This window comes from Podarcis raffonei, chromosome 10, assembly GCF_027172205.1.
Source record: "Podarcis raffonei isolate rPodRaf1 chromosome 10, rPodRaf1.pri, whole genome shotgun sequence".
NCBI lineage: Eukaryota > Metazoa > Chordata > Lepidosauria > Squamata > Lacertidae > Podarcis > Podarcis raffonei.
In genome coordinates, this window is record NC_070611.1 from 19,387,656 (window position 1) to 19,400,527 (window position 12,872).

Consider the following 12,872-nt stretch of genomic DNA (forward strand, 5'->3'; position numbering starts at 1 on the left):
CAAATTCTTCTCAAAGCACTCTAAGCAGGAACAATTAATGTAACAAAAGCTTAGCAATGCAAACATCAATAAACTGATTTTGCATTCAGAAAATTAATCCTGCTGTGTTCTAATCCTTAAACCATTTTTTTTAAAGAGACTGATTAATGGAAGTTCCTTCAACTGCTCTCTTTTCCCCCTGTAAACCCTCATTAAATGTTCTATAAAATGCTTCAGGAAAGTTTCATACACAGCGCTTTTGAAATTCTAGCCTTTAGGGTTTTTCCCCCATGCAATTTTATCAACTCACCCCCTTTCAAAACTTGAGCAAATCTAAATTCACCATCAAAGGAAAAGGGAAAAAAACACACCCTGGGCACACATTATGCTGGAAGGAGAGCTCTGTGACAGTTTGCAACTTTCAAAAAGGCTAGACACGTGTTCCTGAATTTGCACACTGGTAGCATGGCTACATAATCTTAAAAAATTAAAAAGGTCCACAGACACAGATTTGCTAGTGATAATGTATCAATCTTTATGCAAATATGGAGGTAATTACAATACAGTACATCTTACCATGGTAAGGAATATGACCAGGTGGCCTAAAACTGGCAGTTTGGGCAAATCCTGGTGTTCCTTCTTAGGGGTCTTTATCTTGAACCTAGAAAGCCCTTCAAACATAGAACTGTCCTTTGACACCCTTCAAATAGAAAACTGTCAAGAAAGAAAACCTCAAGAAAGAAGGGCATTTTCGCTGGCCAGGTTTAATTCAAATCCATCAAACCTCCTTTGGAGAAGGTTCTCAGGCAGGGTAGAAGGAGAAATAACTTGCCCATGTGAAGACCACCTGGTGGAAGCCCTTACACATATGGTTCTTAATTGTAAATTATATTCTGATCTCCACCAGCAATTTCTAGATCAACTCTGTATCCCCAAATGGGAACCAGAGTTGGAGGTCATACATTTTCTATTACTGGGGAATGATCAGGAGCTCACCAAGTTAGTGGCTAAATATCTCTGTTATGTATTGAAGTTCTTACCCTGGCCACCAGGGGTATCATGTATATAGTTTTCACTCAGGTCCATGTCAGTTAATTTAAGCGGGAAACCCTGGGTTGTTGTTGTTACAATGTTGACAGCCGGCTGCCTATAAAAGCAGGCCAGCTGAGCTGTTTGCTGTTCAGTTCAGTTCCAGCTTACTTATAAAGAACTACTTGGAGAAATATCTGTGTCTTCTGCTATGTTGACCCACTATTTAATAATCTCTATTTGGTTTTTTGTCATCGAAATACACTGCAGACATCTGATCTCCCTGGAGACCTAGAGATGTGATGATACACTGCTCTGCCTCCTTTCTTTTAGCAAATGTTTTGTGCCACTGGGGAAGTGGTAATTCTGTATTGATTTGTTTTGGATGTATGTATGTATGTGATGCCAATAAAAGGTTTGATGATGATGAAGAGAAAACTGTCTTCTTTGAATAAGGACACCTGGCCACTCGACGAAACCAACTGGCTTGGAAGCAACTCTGAAGGGGTGGGGAAACTAGCCGTTTGGCACTGTATAGCCGTTCCCACTTTGCACAGGTTATCCAAGAAAATCTGTCGCAGGAAGCCTCACCTGGCACCTTCATTAAGCGCCAGGCAAAAACATTCCTCTTCTCCCATAAAAGATTGAACAATATATGGCCTTCTAAACACTGGAGGGTGGGTGGGGTGGGGTTCCAATTCCCAGCTGAGCAAAGCCTATAGGGACATTTATTTTAAAATAGTTTTGCTCTAAATTCCGTGGGGACCACTGGATGTTGGACATATTTTCATTGATTTTATACTTCCAAAGAGATTGTAAGAAAAGAGGGCATACGCAAGCCTGCCACCGTTTTCACTGGAGGGAGGGAATGTTTTGAAAGGAGCAAATTATACATTGAGTAAACAACAAATCACTGTCAGGCTAATTAGCAGCTTTCTTCCGAGATCTATGGATGGCACAATGAAATGGCTACATGAAAGCAGATCACTTCCCCACCCCCCACCCTACAAGTTTATTTACAGTTACATTAGTTCAGTACAGTCTTCAGAGATTAGAAAGCTTTCCATCTACAATATTCAGGTGCTGCACTTTCAACCATGACAGAAAATTGTGGCCTACATTTATGAGATACAAATTACATTTCTGGATAATAGAGGTGCATGTTTCACTTGTAATGGAAGCCTTCCTGGGCATGTGAACAAGGATTTATATACTACAACAAAATGGCGCAGTGTGGAATACTCCTGCTCACTGTTCCATTCAGCCTTGCCTTCTTTCAGGATGAGTCATTCCAGCCCCCCCCCCATTTTCTGTTTCCTCAATCAATTGCAGCCAACAAGTCCATATTGGATTGTTTTAGGGATGCTATGAAATTTCCCTCCCTTTGTTTCCCGACCACTGTAAACCTCAGGGCTCCCCAGAGAATGGATGTTAAGTACGGGAGTTCCCCTCTCCCTTCCGGTGGCTCACTGATAAGAATTAATGACCATTTGGTAGATTTATAGTCCTTTTATTACAGTATTCTGTTACAAGCACAAACAGGCAACCCTCCGTAATAATAATAATAATAATAATAATAATAATAATAATAATAATAATTTTTTATTTATACCCCGCCCTTCCTGGTTCAGGAAACCGGGCTCAGGGCAGCTAACAACAAATTTAAAACACTTAATTGATGCAACAAAAAAACAGCATAAAATACAGTATAAAACATGAATAACAATAAATTCAGAATTCAAAAATCAATTTAGGGGGGAATCCCATCCACTAAATGCTAGATGATCACCAGGGCTAGCTGGCTAAATTAGGATATCAGTTGCCTACTCTGAATCATCCTTGCGACTTCCACAGCAAGGAGTGCGCCAAAAGGAAGTCCCTCCCCTTCTCTGTCTCCTTTGTTCTCTGATACGTTTGGACCATCTAGTCCGAGGGGAAGGGGCTTCCCCCACACTCTCGACTGACGTATCACCCAGCTGCCCCCCTCCTTCCAGTTCTCTCGTCCTTGTCTCAAAACTGGGTAGCTCCAAGCTGTTTGTCTGCTTTGTGTAAGTCTGACCTTCTCTCTCTGCTTCTGGGAGCGCTGGAGGCAAGGGTGGGGGCATGAATATTCCCCCTCCTACTCTGAACTGAGCTGGTCTGCCTGCGACTGCATTCCCCAACCTTCGTCTTCAGCGTATTCCCTGACAATAGAGTTCCTAGAACCATAGAATTGTAGAGTTGGAAGGGAACCTGATCGTCTAGTTCAGCTCCCTGAAAGCAGGAATATGCAGCCGTCTCATATGGGGAACAAACCTGCAACCTCGACATGATCAGCATCACTTTCTAACCAGTAACCCTGTTTTGGCTACATAGCCATCAGAAATGAGTGCACGAGTTCATTGTTGGGCTGGCATATATCAGGAAAGGTGCTCAAACAGGTGCCTGGTTCCTAAGCCGTTTGGGATCTTGTAAGCCAACATCAATACCTTAAAGCGGGCTCAGAAGTGGACAGGCAGTTGCTGTGGATCACAGGCAGCCACAGCCTCTGAACTGTCTTCAAGGGCAGCCCCACAGAGAGTGCATTGCAGTAATCTAGCCTTGAGGCTTCAAGAGCACAAGTCACTGTGTGGCAAGGCTATCCTGATCCAGGAAGGACTGTAGCTCTTGAGCAAGCTGGCGATGGAAATGGGAACTCCTTTTGGGCCTCCAGCTGGATCCAGGATCATGTCCCAAGCTACAAAGCTGTCCTTTCAAGGAGAGAGCAAACCTGTTTAATATAGGCCTGGTCCCCACATCCTAGACTTGGGAACCACCCATTCAAAGCACCCTTGTTTTAACAGGATTCAGTTTCAGTTTCAGTTTATTAATCCAGCCCTTTCCTGCCTTCAGACACAGGTCCAGTAGCAACACTGATCCACATATCCTGTGTTTCCATTTGTAGTCTGTGTTGCAGGAATTTATGTATAGGTTGGGGGGAGGGTTGCCCCTCTAGCAGATATCATGCACATGCACCCCACTACCAAAATCAGCACAATCGCTTTTGTGACTTTTGTGATTTGTCCCCACAAAGCACTTCATCACAGTTTCCTCCTATCTATTCAAAGGGCCTTTGCTGCACAATACCAAATGTAGCATTTCACTGATAAATGTATCTATGTACTGGCCCACTGGGAAAACTTCAGAAATTCATACAGACATGTGAGCTCAGCTACTCAGCAGCCCCTCTGCCTGAGTGATAATCCCTGGCATCCTGATACCTGAGTGCCAGACAGGTAGCCATTCCAGAAATAACAAACCCAGATGAAGACAAAAGGGTGTGCTTAACTTAGCTGGGAAACAGGGAGATGCAAATATCTCTTTTGTTACACTTGATGGGTGTTTGGTGGAGGGCAAGGAGAACCATGGTCCAGGATGCTCAGATTACTGCCACCAGACCTCCCCTTTCATGATGTAACCGTGATGTATGAGTGATGTAGTTTGGGCGGGTGTAACGTGGGGATTAGCAGCTAATAAAAGTTTGGGGGCTGTTTTGTTTGGGGCTTCCATCTTGTTCCACCTTGTGGCAGGTGGGAATCCTGTCGCGACAATCTTCAATAAAGACCAAGCCTACTGGCTGCTGTTTTGCTCTGGTATTCCTGGCTGGTGTCCTTGTTTTTTTGTCCAAGGGAGCCCTCAGAGTTCTCCGTGAACATTTGAGAAAGTAGGGCATGGAAGCTGGTGTTTATTTATCAGAATATTTGGAAAGCACTGTTCTATGAAGCCCAAGCTTTCAGTTATTTAGCAATATTATTTTGCCTGTGAATCGTCGTCTTCAGATAGAAGGCAACTACCAATATTGACATGCAGGTTCCCTCCGGCTCCCTCGTTGTCAGTGTGTCTGGCAGCAGCGGTTTGATCCCACTTTGAAATGTTACCTTCAAGGAAGACTTCCAGAGGAGGAAACACAGGAGCTCATGCTTTGAACAGATACGCCTGGGTCACAATCTGCCTCGGCTGTTGCCTGGGGCTGAGAAACAAGGTTGCACAGCAAGACAGAGGGAAAGAATTCAGGTAATGAGATGACCTCTTCCGAAAGGTGCTCCCCTGCTCAGTGCTGTTGATTTATTCAAGTAGATTGCGAGCTGGGGCTGGTTCCACACCCCGAGGCCAGCTCGCAAGCAAAGAGGAGCATTGCTCCCAATGATAATCAGCTTCTGTGGTTTCTCATTCATACGGCTTTTATAGGAGAATAAATACCATGTCTGGACCATAAAGAAGGCTGGTCGCCGAAGAATTGATGCTTTTGAATTATGGTGCTGGAGGAGACTCTTGAGAGTCCCATGGACTGCAAAATGAACAAACCTATCCAATTCTGAAGGAAATCAGCCCTGAGTGCTCACTGGAAGGACAGATCCTGAAGCTGAGGCTCCAATACTTTGGCCACCTCATGAGAAGAGAAGACTCCCTGGAAAAGACCCTGGTGTTGGGAAAGATGGAGGGCACAAGGAGAAGGGGACGACAGAGGACGAGATGGTTGGATAGTGTTCTCGAAGCTACCAGCATGAGTTTGACCAAACTGCGGGAGGCAGTGGAAGACAGAAGTGCCTGACGTGCTCTGGTCCATGGAGTCACGAAGAGTTGGACACGACTAAACAACTAAACAACAACAAATACCATGTCATGAACTCGTGTGTGTGTGTTTGTGTGTGTTTGCAGCATTTAGAACCTCCATTCTGAAGCCCCAAATGCTCTGAGTAGCTTGCGAAGGTCCCTTCTAAGGCAGTTCCTGCCCTTGGGCTCACAGTCTAAAAAGACACCACACACAAGGAAAAATGGAATCGGAGGGAGAAGGGGAAAGCAAGCTCAAGCAAGAGTTCTTAAAGCTACAACCGATGTCGGTGGTGGTTCTGGATGTCTTGTAGGATATTGGCCACGAGAGGAGCATACTAGCCACCAGAGGAGATTCAGGAGCAGAGATGCTGGAAGGACAGGCCAACTCCTGCCACACAGTTCTTATTACAAGTATAATGAGTAATATATTTGCTCTCCACTGTTCAAGACCCCCAATATCAAAGTATTTCCAGAGAGGCAGGATGTGGATCAGTAAGCAAACACTTCTGTGTTTTGTGTGTTTCTCCTAATTGGCAGAGTTCCTGTGTCTGTCAGCCTCTTAAAACAACTTCTTAGCATGCTTGTCTTGCAACTGTCTCAACCAATTAAAAGAAAATAGCCAACGGACTTAGGAATACTTATGAGTATTCAAAGTTGATTTCAAAGTTATAAGTATGCAAACAAGAACGTTGTGATTGTCCTTGTTTTACAAATAGTAAAAAATATGTGTTATTTGCTGTATGTGGGTTGAAAATTAAGATATAATGGAGAGCTATAAATATACAACTGTGCTTTATTATATTACAGTGGTACCTCAGGTTAAGTACTTAATTTGTTCCGGAGGTCTGTTCTTAACCTGAAACTGTTCTTAACCTGAAGCACCACTTTAGCTAATGGGGCCTCCTGCTGCTGCCACACCGCTGGAGCACGATTTCTGTTCTCATCCTGAAGCAAAGTTCTTAACCCGAGGTATTATTTCTGGGTTAGTGGAGTCTGTAACCTGAAGCGTATGTAACCTGAGGTACCACTGTATTTTATTTCTCCTATTTCTCTCTTTTCTCTGTTTCTCTTTCTTTCTTTCTTTCTTTCTTTCTTTCTTTCTTCCTTTCCTTTCCTTTCCTTTCCTTTCCTTTCTTCTTTGTATTTTTTTTAAGACTAGTTGGGTTTTTATTATAACCTATGTTGAAAAGCCCTAATAAAAATTGATATTAAAAATGTGTGTGTGCTCTTTTCTTTGCCTAAACATTTGAAAAAGTCACTCGATATCTACAAATTCATAATGTCCCAATGCAGAAAAAAGTAGCCATCCTTGAAATATATCATCCTCTTTGTTTAGAATCCTGAATGGGGCATTGTGATGTTCAGCCTGCAAGGATACACACACGCAAATAATCTCCTCTGTCACAAATAAAAGAAAGAATGAGATGCCAGCAGAGCCTTAGAATTCTAAAAGCCACATATTTTAGTATATATCCATTCAAAAGTGTAACTTGCCTTAAAGGGCTTTTGTTAGCAGGATATTTAATTACGAGTACTTAGAGGTGGTCAAAGATTTAGAATGGGAGACCCTGGAGACTGTAGTTCTATAAAACAAAGGTAAAGGTAAGCATTTGCATTTGAAGTGTAAAGATTTAAGACAGCTAGAAGGGGAAACTGCAAGTCCAAGCAATTAACGAAATGAAATAAAGTGTGAATAAAGATTTCACCGAGAGAAGAACCCATGGTCCAAAGTAAAAGATAGGCCATTAGATTGCTAAAGAGGAAGGCAAGTTATCGAAATAAGTTAAGCAGTGATTGTAAAGCAGTAATAGTAGGAGAGTCACTGTTCCAATGTTCCAAGGTTGTTGGGTGCAAGGGTGGGGGTAGGGAATCCTGCAGGCCGAAAGATATACAGTGGTACCTCGGGTTAAGTACTTAATTCGTTCCGGAGGTCCGTTCTTAACCTGAAACTGTTCATAACCTGAAGCACCACGTTAGCTAATGGGGCCTCCCACTGCCGCTGCACCGCCGGAGCACAATTTCTGTTCTCATCCTGAAGCAAAGTTCTTAACCTGAGGTACTATTTCTGGGTTAGTGGAGTCTGTAACCTGAAGGGTATGTAACCTGAAGGGTATGTAACCTGAGGTACCGCTGTATCTAGGTCTGTTTGGATTACTGTGGGGCTGCCTATGGAGAGTATTTGTTGACCAGAGTTGGTTACAGAGAGAACAGAAGCTCATCTTTACAACATCTCCACTCATTTCTAAGCACAGTTCAAAATGCTGGTTATGACCTACAAAGCCCTATATAGTTTGGGTCCAGGCTACCTGAAGAACCGCATCTCCTTGAATGAGCCTGCCTGGCCTTTGAGAACTTCTGGTGAGTCCCTTGCCTTGGCCCCACCACCTTCACAGGCATTGTGATGTAGTGATAGGTGTTATTTAAAAAAAAGGTAAAGGACCCCTGGATGGTTAAGTCCAGTCAAAGGTGACTATGGGGTTGTGGCGCTCATCTCACTTTCAGGCCAAGGGAGCCGGCGTTTGCCCACAGACAGATTTTCGGGTCATGTGGCCAGCATGACTAAACCACTTCTGGTGCAATAGAACACCATGATGTAAGCCAGAGCGCACGGAAACGCTGTTTACCTTCCTGCCGCAGCGGTACCTATTTATCTACTTGCACTTTGATGTGCTTTCGAACTGCTAGGTTGGCAGGAGCTGGGACAGAGCAACATGAGCTTACTCCGCCATGGGGATTCAAACCACCGACCTTCTGATCGACAAGCCCAGGAGGCTCAGTGGTTTAGACCACAGCGCCACCTGATATTCCAAGTGTAGGTGTCGCTGCATCCAACTGTCAGTCATGCTGCTGTTCTGGACCGTTCTTGATGGCAACAAAGCTGTTAAGAATCCACTTTGGCCTGTCTTCTTCTCTGGAATAACCTGATAGGCACATTAGGTGAGGACAGAAGAGAAGGCCTTCTTGGTGGTTGCTCCCAAATTGTGGAACTCGCTACCACGAAAGGTTCAACCTTTCCCCTCTCTGCTTTTCTTTCAGCAGCAGAGAAGTACTTTTTTGTTGTTTTTCCAACTAACTGGCTATTGTGTGTGTGCACTGCATCATGTGATTGACTATGTGGGGCAGGGCTTTTATTCAAGTTGGCACATGCATAGAGTCCCACATACCTGAAAAGTTGTTTTTTAAGTGTGTGTGTTTGTTTAGTCCAGGGAAGCTGAAAGGCGTCTTTTAAAAGTAAATTCAATGAATAGCTTTAGCATCCTACAGCTGAAATTCTTCTATTTATTCAGTATTCAGATGGCTGAATTCCAGCCTCCTATTATGAGATGCAATTATAAAAACCTATGTGCTTGTTGCTTGTGAAGTTTGATGCATCTGGGGGCATTAAAATGCATGAAAGCAAAGCCATTAAAGAAAGCTTGTATTTAAGATTCCGCTAATAAAGACACCAAAATATGTCCCCAAATCAAGAGTGACTTCTTTATTACGGCACTTGGAAATCATCAGATCTATAATGCATGAACAAAGGCCTCCATCTTCTCTGGGCATGTCCAAGTAGACTTGGCCCTCCTAGCAGATATACAGGAGAAACACAGAGCAGTCTAGGCTCAGTTTCTTTAAAGTGCTCATTACAGTTCTGCTACTTCCACTGGAGGCTAAGCTAGCTATTTGGGCAAAGGCTCTCTTCCTGCACATGGAGGGAGGGCAAACAACGTAGGAGGCCTTTGGGTCAGACTGTTGCTGTAGGTAAGCTGAAATTGGGTTTGAAACTCACTCCATTTTGAAATGGAAGCAGTGCGGCTCAGCTGAAAGACTTCTTTTCGTTCATTCTGATGAGCATTTACACTAACTTGCTGCACCTATGAAAACTGGAAGCTTACACAAACACATAGATGGTTGCTATTCTTTATCACAGACACTCACAGTAAGTACTCACCGGTAAGAATGAGTGAATCTGTCCATATCAGTTTGTCATTCTACCAATCTTATATTTCGTTCTCCACATTTTCACTTCAGTTTACTAATTTTTTCAGTTTTTCAGCATTTAAGTGAGAATTTTTCCTGATACGCATTTTTTTGCATGCCTACATACACATTTTTGTAGAGTAGATTTTCCCCAATATAATGCATTTCTGTATATATATTTTTACCAACCTATGCATTTAATGCACACTTTACTCTGGTATATCCACTGTGTACACATTACTTGACTGGAGACCTGCACTGCAATGTTCAAATGCAAATTTTGAACGCTGTGTTTTGATTCACATATCGATCTAGAAAACACAAATTAGGCAAGCTTGTATTTCAATGAAAACTGGTTGAAGTATCTCCCATAACCTTAATCTCCGGCAAGAGCGGCTATTCTGAGCATCTCTACCTGCTATTCTTCCATCCACCCAGGCCTCAGTCAAGTTCTCAGTGGCTCAGTGCCCCAGCAGTGCCTCACAGTGCCAACACGTGTCTTGAGAATCCCACACTGATTGTTGAGCTGCCATTTTGAGGTCTCACGCTTCTCTGGAGTAACTGTGTCAAGGGCCATGGGGCAGATTTGGAATGGTGGTTTACAGCTACCTACAATGGGGTGCCAGGTAAACTAATAGGAGGCCCACCAGGACCTGCTATCAAAGGTGGATCTAAGGTTCACAGCTACCTACAATGGGGTACCAGATAAACTAATAGGAGACCCACCAGGACCTGCTATCAAAGGTGGATCTAAGGGAGCATGACCAATTAGGTCACACCAGGCACCGAGCTTCTGGGGCACCACAACAGGCACCGAAACTATGAAGTCCAATGGGAGGCAAGGGGGGCACCATATTTTGGTGTTGCATAGAGCACCACTGAAATTTGAGATGTCAAGTCCACCACTGCTGCTATCCCAAAAGTCCCCTTCCAATCTGAAGCCAATGTATCGTCTGAAGGTACACAAAGCTGCCATCTTCCTAAAACTAAACAGGTCTTCGTCTGGTCAGTGCTGGAAGGCAAATTACCTGGGAAACCCATGGGTTCCATGACGGAATGTCAGGGAATTGTCTGAATCAGAAGATTGGGAAATGCATTCTCAGGCAGATCAGCTCCTCTTCGAAGATGAGGAGAGGGAAGATTCACACACACACACACACACACACACACACACTGTTTCCAGCAGTTTCAGAAGCAGAGGCAGACACAGACACTGAGCAGCGTAGACAGGAGTTGCCTAGCTATGAGATAATGGAAAGAGAAATAGAAGGGAGGGAACAGCCAGCAGAGACGTCATTAGAGAATGTGGAAGATCCTGCCTCCCCAAGAACTAGGAGGTCTGTCTGTATTAGAGAACAAAGAATGCAGAGAGGAGGAAGAGGAACTTCCCTTTGGTACCCAGGATTGCTAGGGATGGAAGGGGGAGAATTCAGAGTAGCCAACTGCTCTCCTTATGAAGAGATGTGGATTTTTGCTTGCAACCAGATGACTGAATAAAAAGGACTATAAAATATAAACTGCTCGTTAATTCTTGTCTGTGAAGCTACCGAAGGGAGGGGAGGACTCTCCATGCCTGAGAAGGAATAAATATGTGCTATTAAATGTAAGCACATTAAATGAATGAATGAATGAATGAATGCCTGGTAGTCTTTGTTGGAATCTACACACATATGAAAAATGTTTAAAAAAAGTTTTAAAATATATATTGAATTTGCCATAACTCACCATCGCCATCTAGCGTCAAATTTGTATAATGCGCTTCGCAACACACTTAAAACGTTTCCTTTTCTGCTGAATAGCTGAGTCCTTTAACGGGGCTCTCATCAACCATGAGCGTCACATTTTCACCGCGTCACAGATGCCTTACTCATTTAAGCAAAACAATCATCTTATTGGACTAATTCATGCACGATAGAATCCCCCTCAGTAAAATCTTATTGAAAGATAGTTTTCATGAAGTAATTCCGAAAAGCATGTGCCTTGGTGGCCTGCCAGAATGAGTTTGGGGACCTCACTTCTATTTCCAGTCAAGCATAAAACTGTCATCATCTTGCACTGCGGGTACTTCAAGAGGAAATATTAGTCTTTACACATGTTGCATCTTCATTGCTGGGAAACGGGAATAGCTTCAGCAGCAACAGTAAAGGGTCAGTCGTGCTTTGCTTAGCTATCAGACAAGATTATACTTTTCGATACCAGTGCACTTCTAAGTGGAGTGTCTGGCAATATAAAATGAACAGAGATATTTGACCTCCAAAAATCTACCATGGATTTTCAGAAATACACTGTTCTACGATTTTTGTTGTATTATGTGTAACTGTTGTAAACTGCTCTAAATTATTTTTTTATGAAGTGCAGTATATAAACATATTTCTAAATAAATAAAATATATTCAAAATGTGTTCAGGACTAGGAAAGATTGACTGTTCCAGAAAGACCTCGTCATAAGGAGTCTCAAGCACAGTGGCCGGCAATGCCTGCTATTCGTTAAAATGCCTCACTTGTCTTCCCCTTTTAATAAAGTTGCCCTAAAATCTATAACACCTCTGAACCAGCGTAGTAAATAAAGAGAAGCTCAATACTTAACTACGTCAAACCAAATCATAAGACGCAGCACTGAAGGATATAAATGTGTGCAGTGGTCAGAAACGGGCTGGCCCAAAATATTGCTGAACTACGGGAGAACAGTAGCTCTCAATTAGTGTTTGTTTGTTTTTGTTTTTTAAAGCTGAAATCTAAAATTTCAGGGCTCACCTTAAAAACAGGAAGAACAGCAGGACTCAGGACTCAAAATGGAAGTTGGTTTCTTCTTCTTTTTTTACACATCCAGCTTAAACTGTTTGCCTACAGTTTCTGTTTATTTCCTATCTTAACAAGAACCCAACATTCCTTTGCTTTCCCCTGGTTCATTTATCATTTGGGAAAGAAAGCCTTCTTTAATGTATGGTTTAGGTTGAACGTTGATGTCCTACTGCCTTGACTTTGCTTTTCTGTCTGTGTTGCCATGATACTCTGGATTTGTGCTTTTCTATTTAGATGCAAGTTATATTGGTTGGGTGGGGCTCTTTTTTCCCTTTTTTAAAAATGGTTATTTCCCACTTCCTGTTTAGCCAAGAGATTGACCTTGGCTTGTGACTACTCGCGAGGAGAGAGCTTAATCACAATTCTGGGTTGAGGCAACATGCTAAGTCAAACTTGGACTTAGGTAAGTATGGTTCGGATATACACTCATACCTTGGAGGTCGAACGGAATCCATTCCGGAAGTCCGTTCGACTTCCAAAATGTTCAAAAACCAAAGCATGGCTTCTGATTGGCTTCAGGAAGCTCC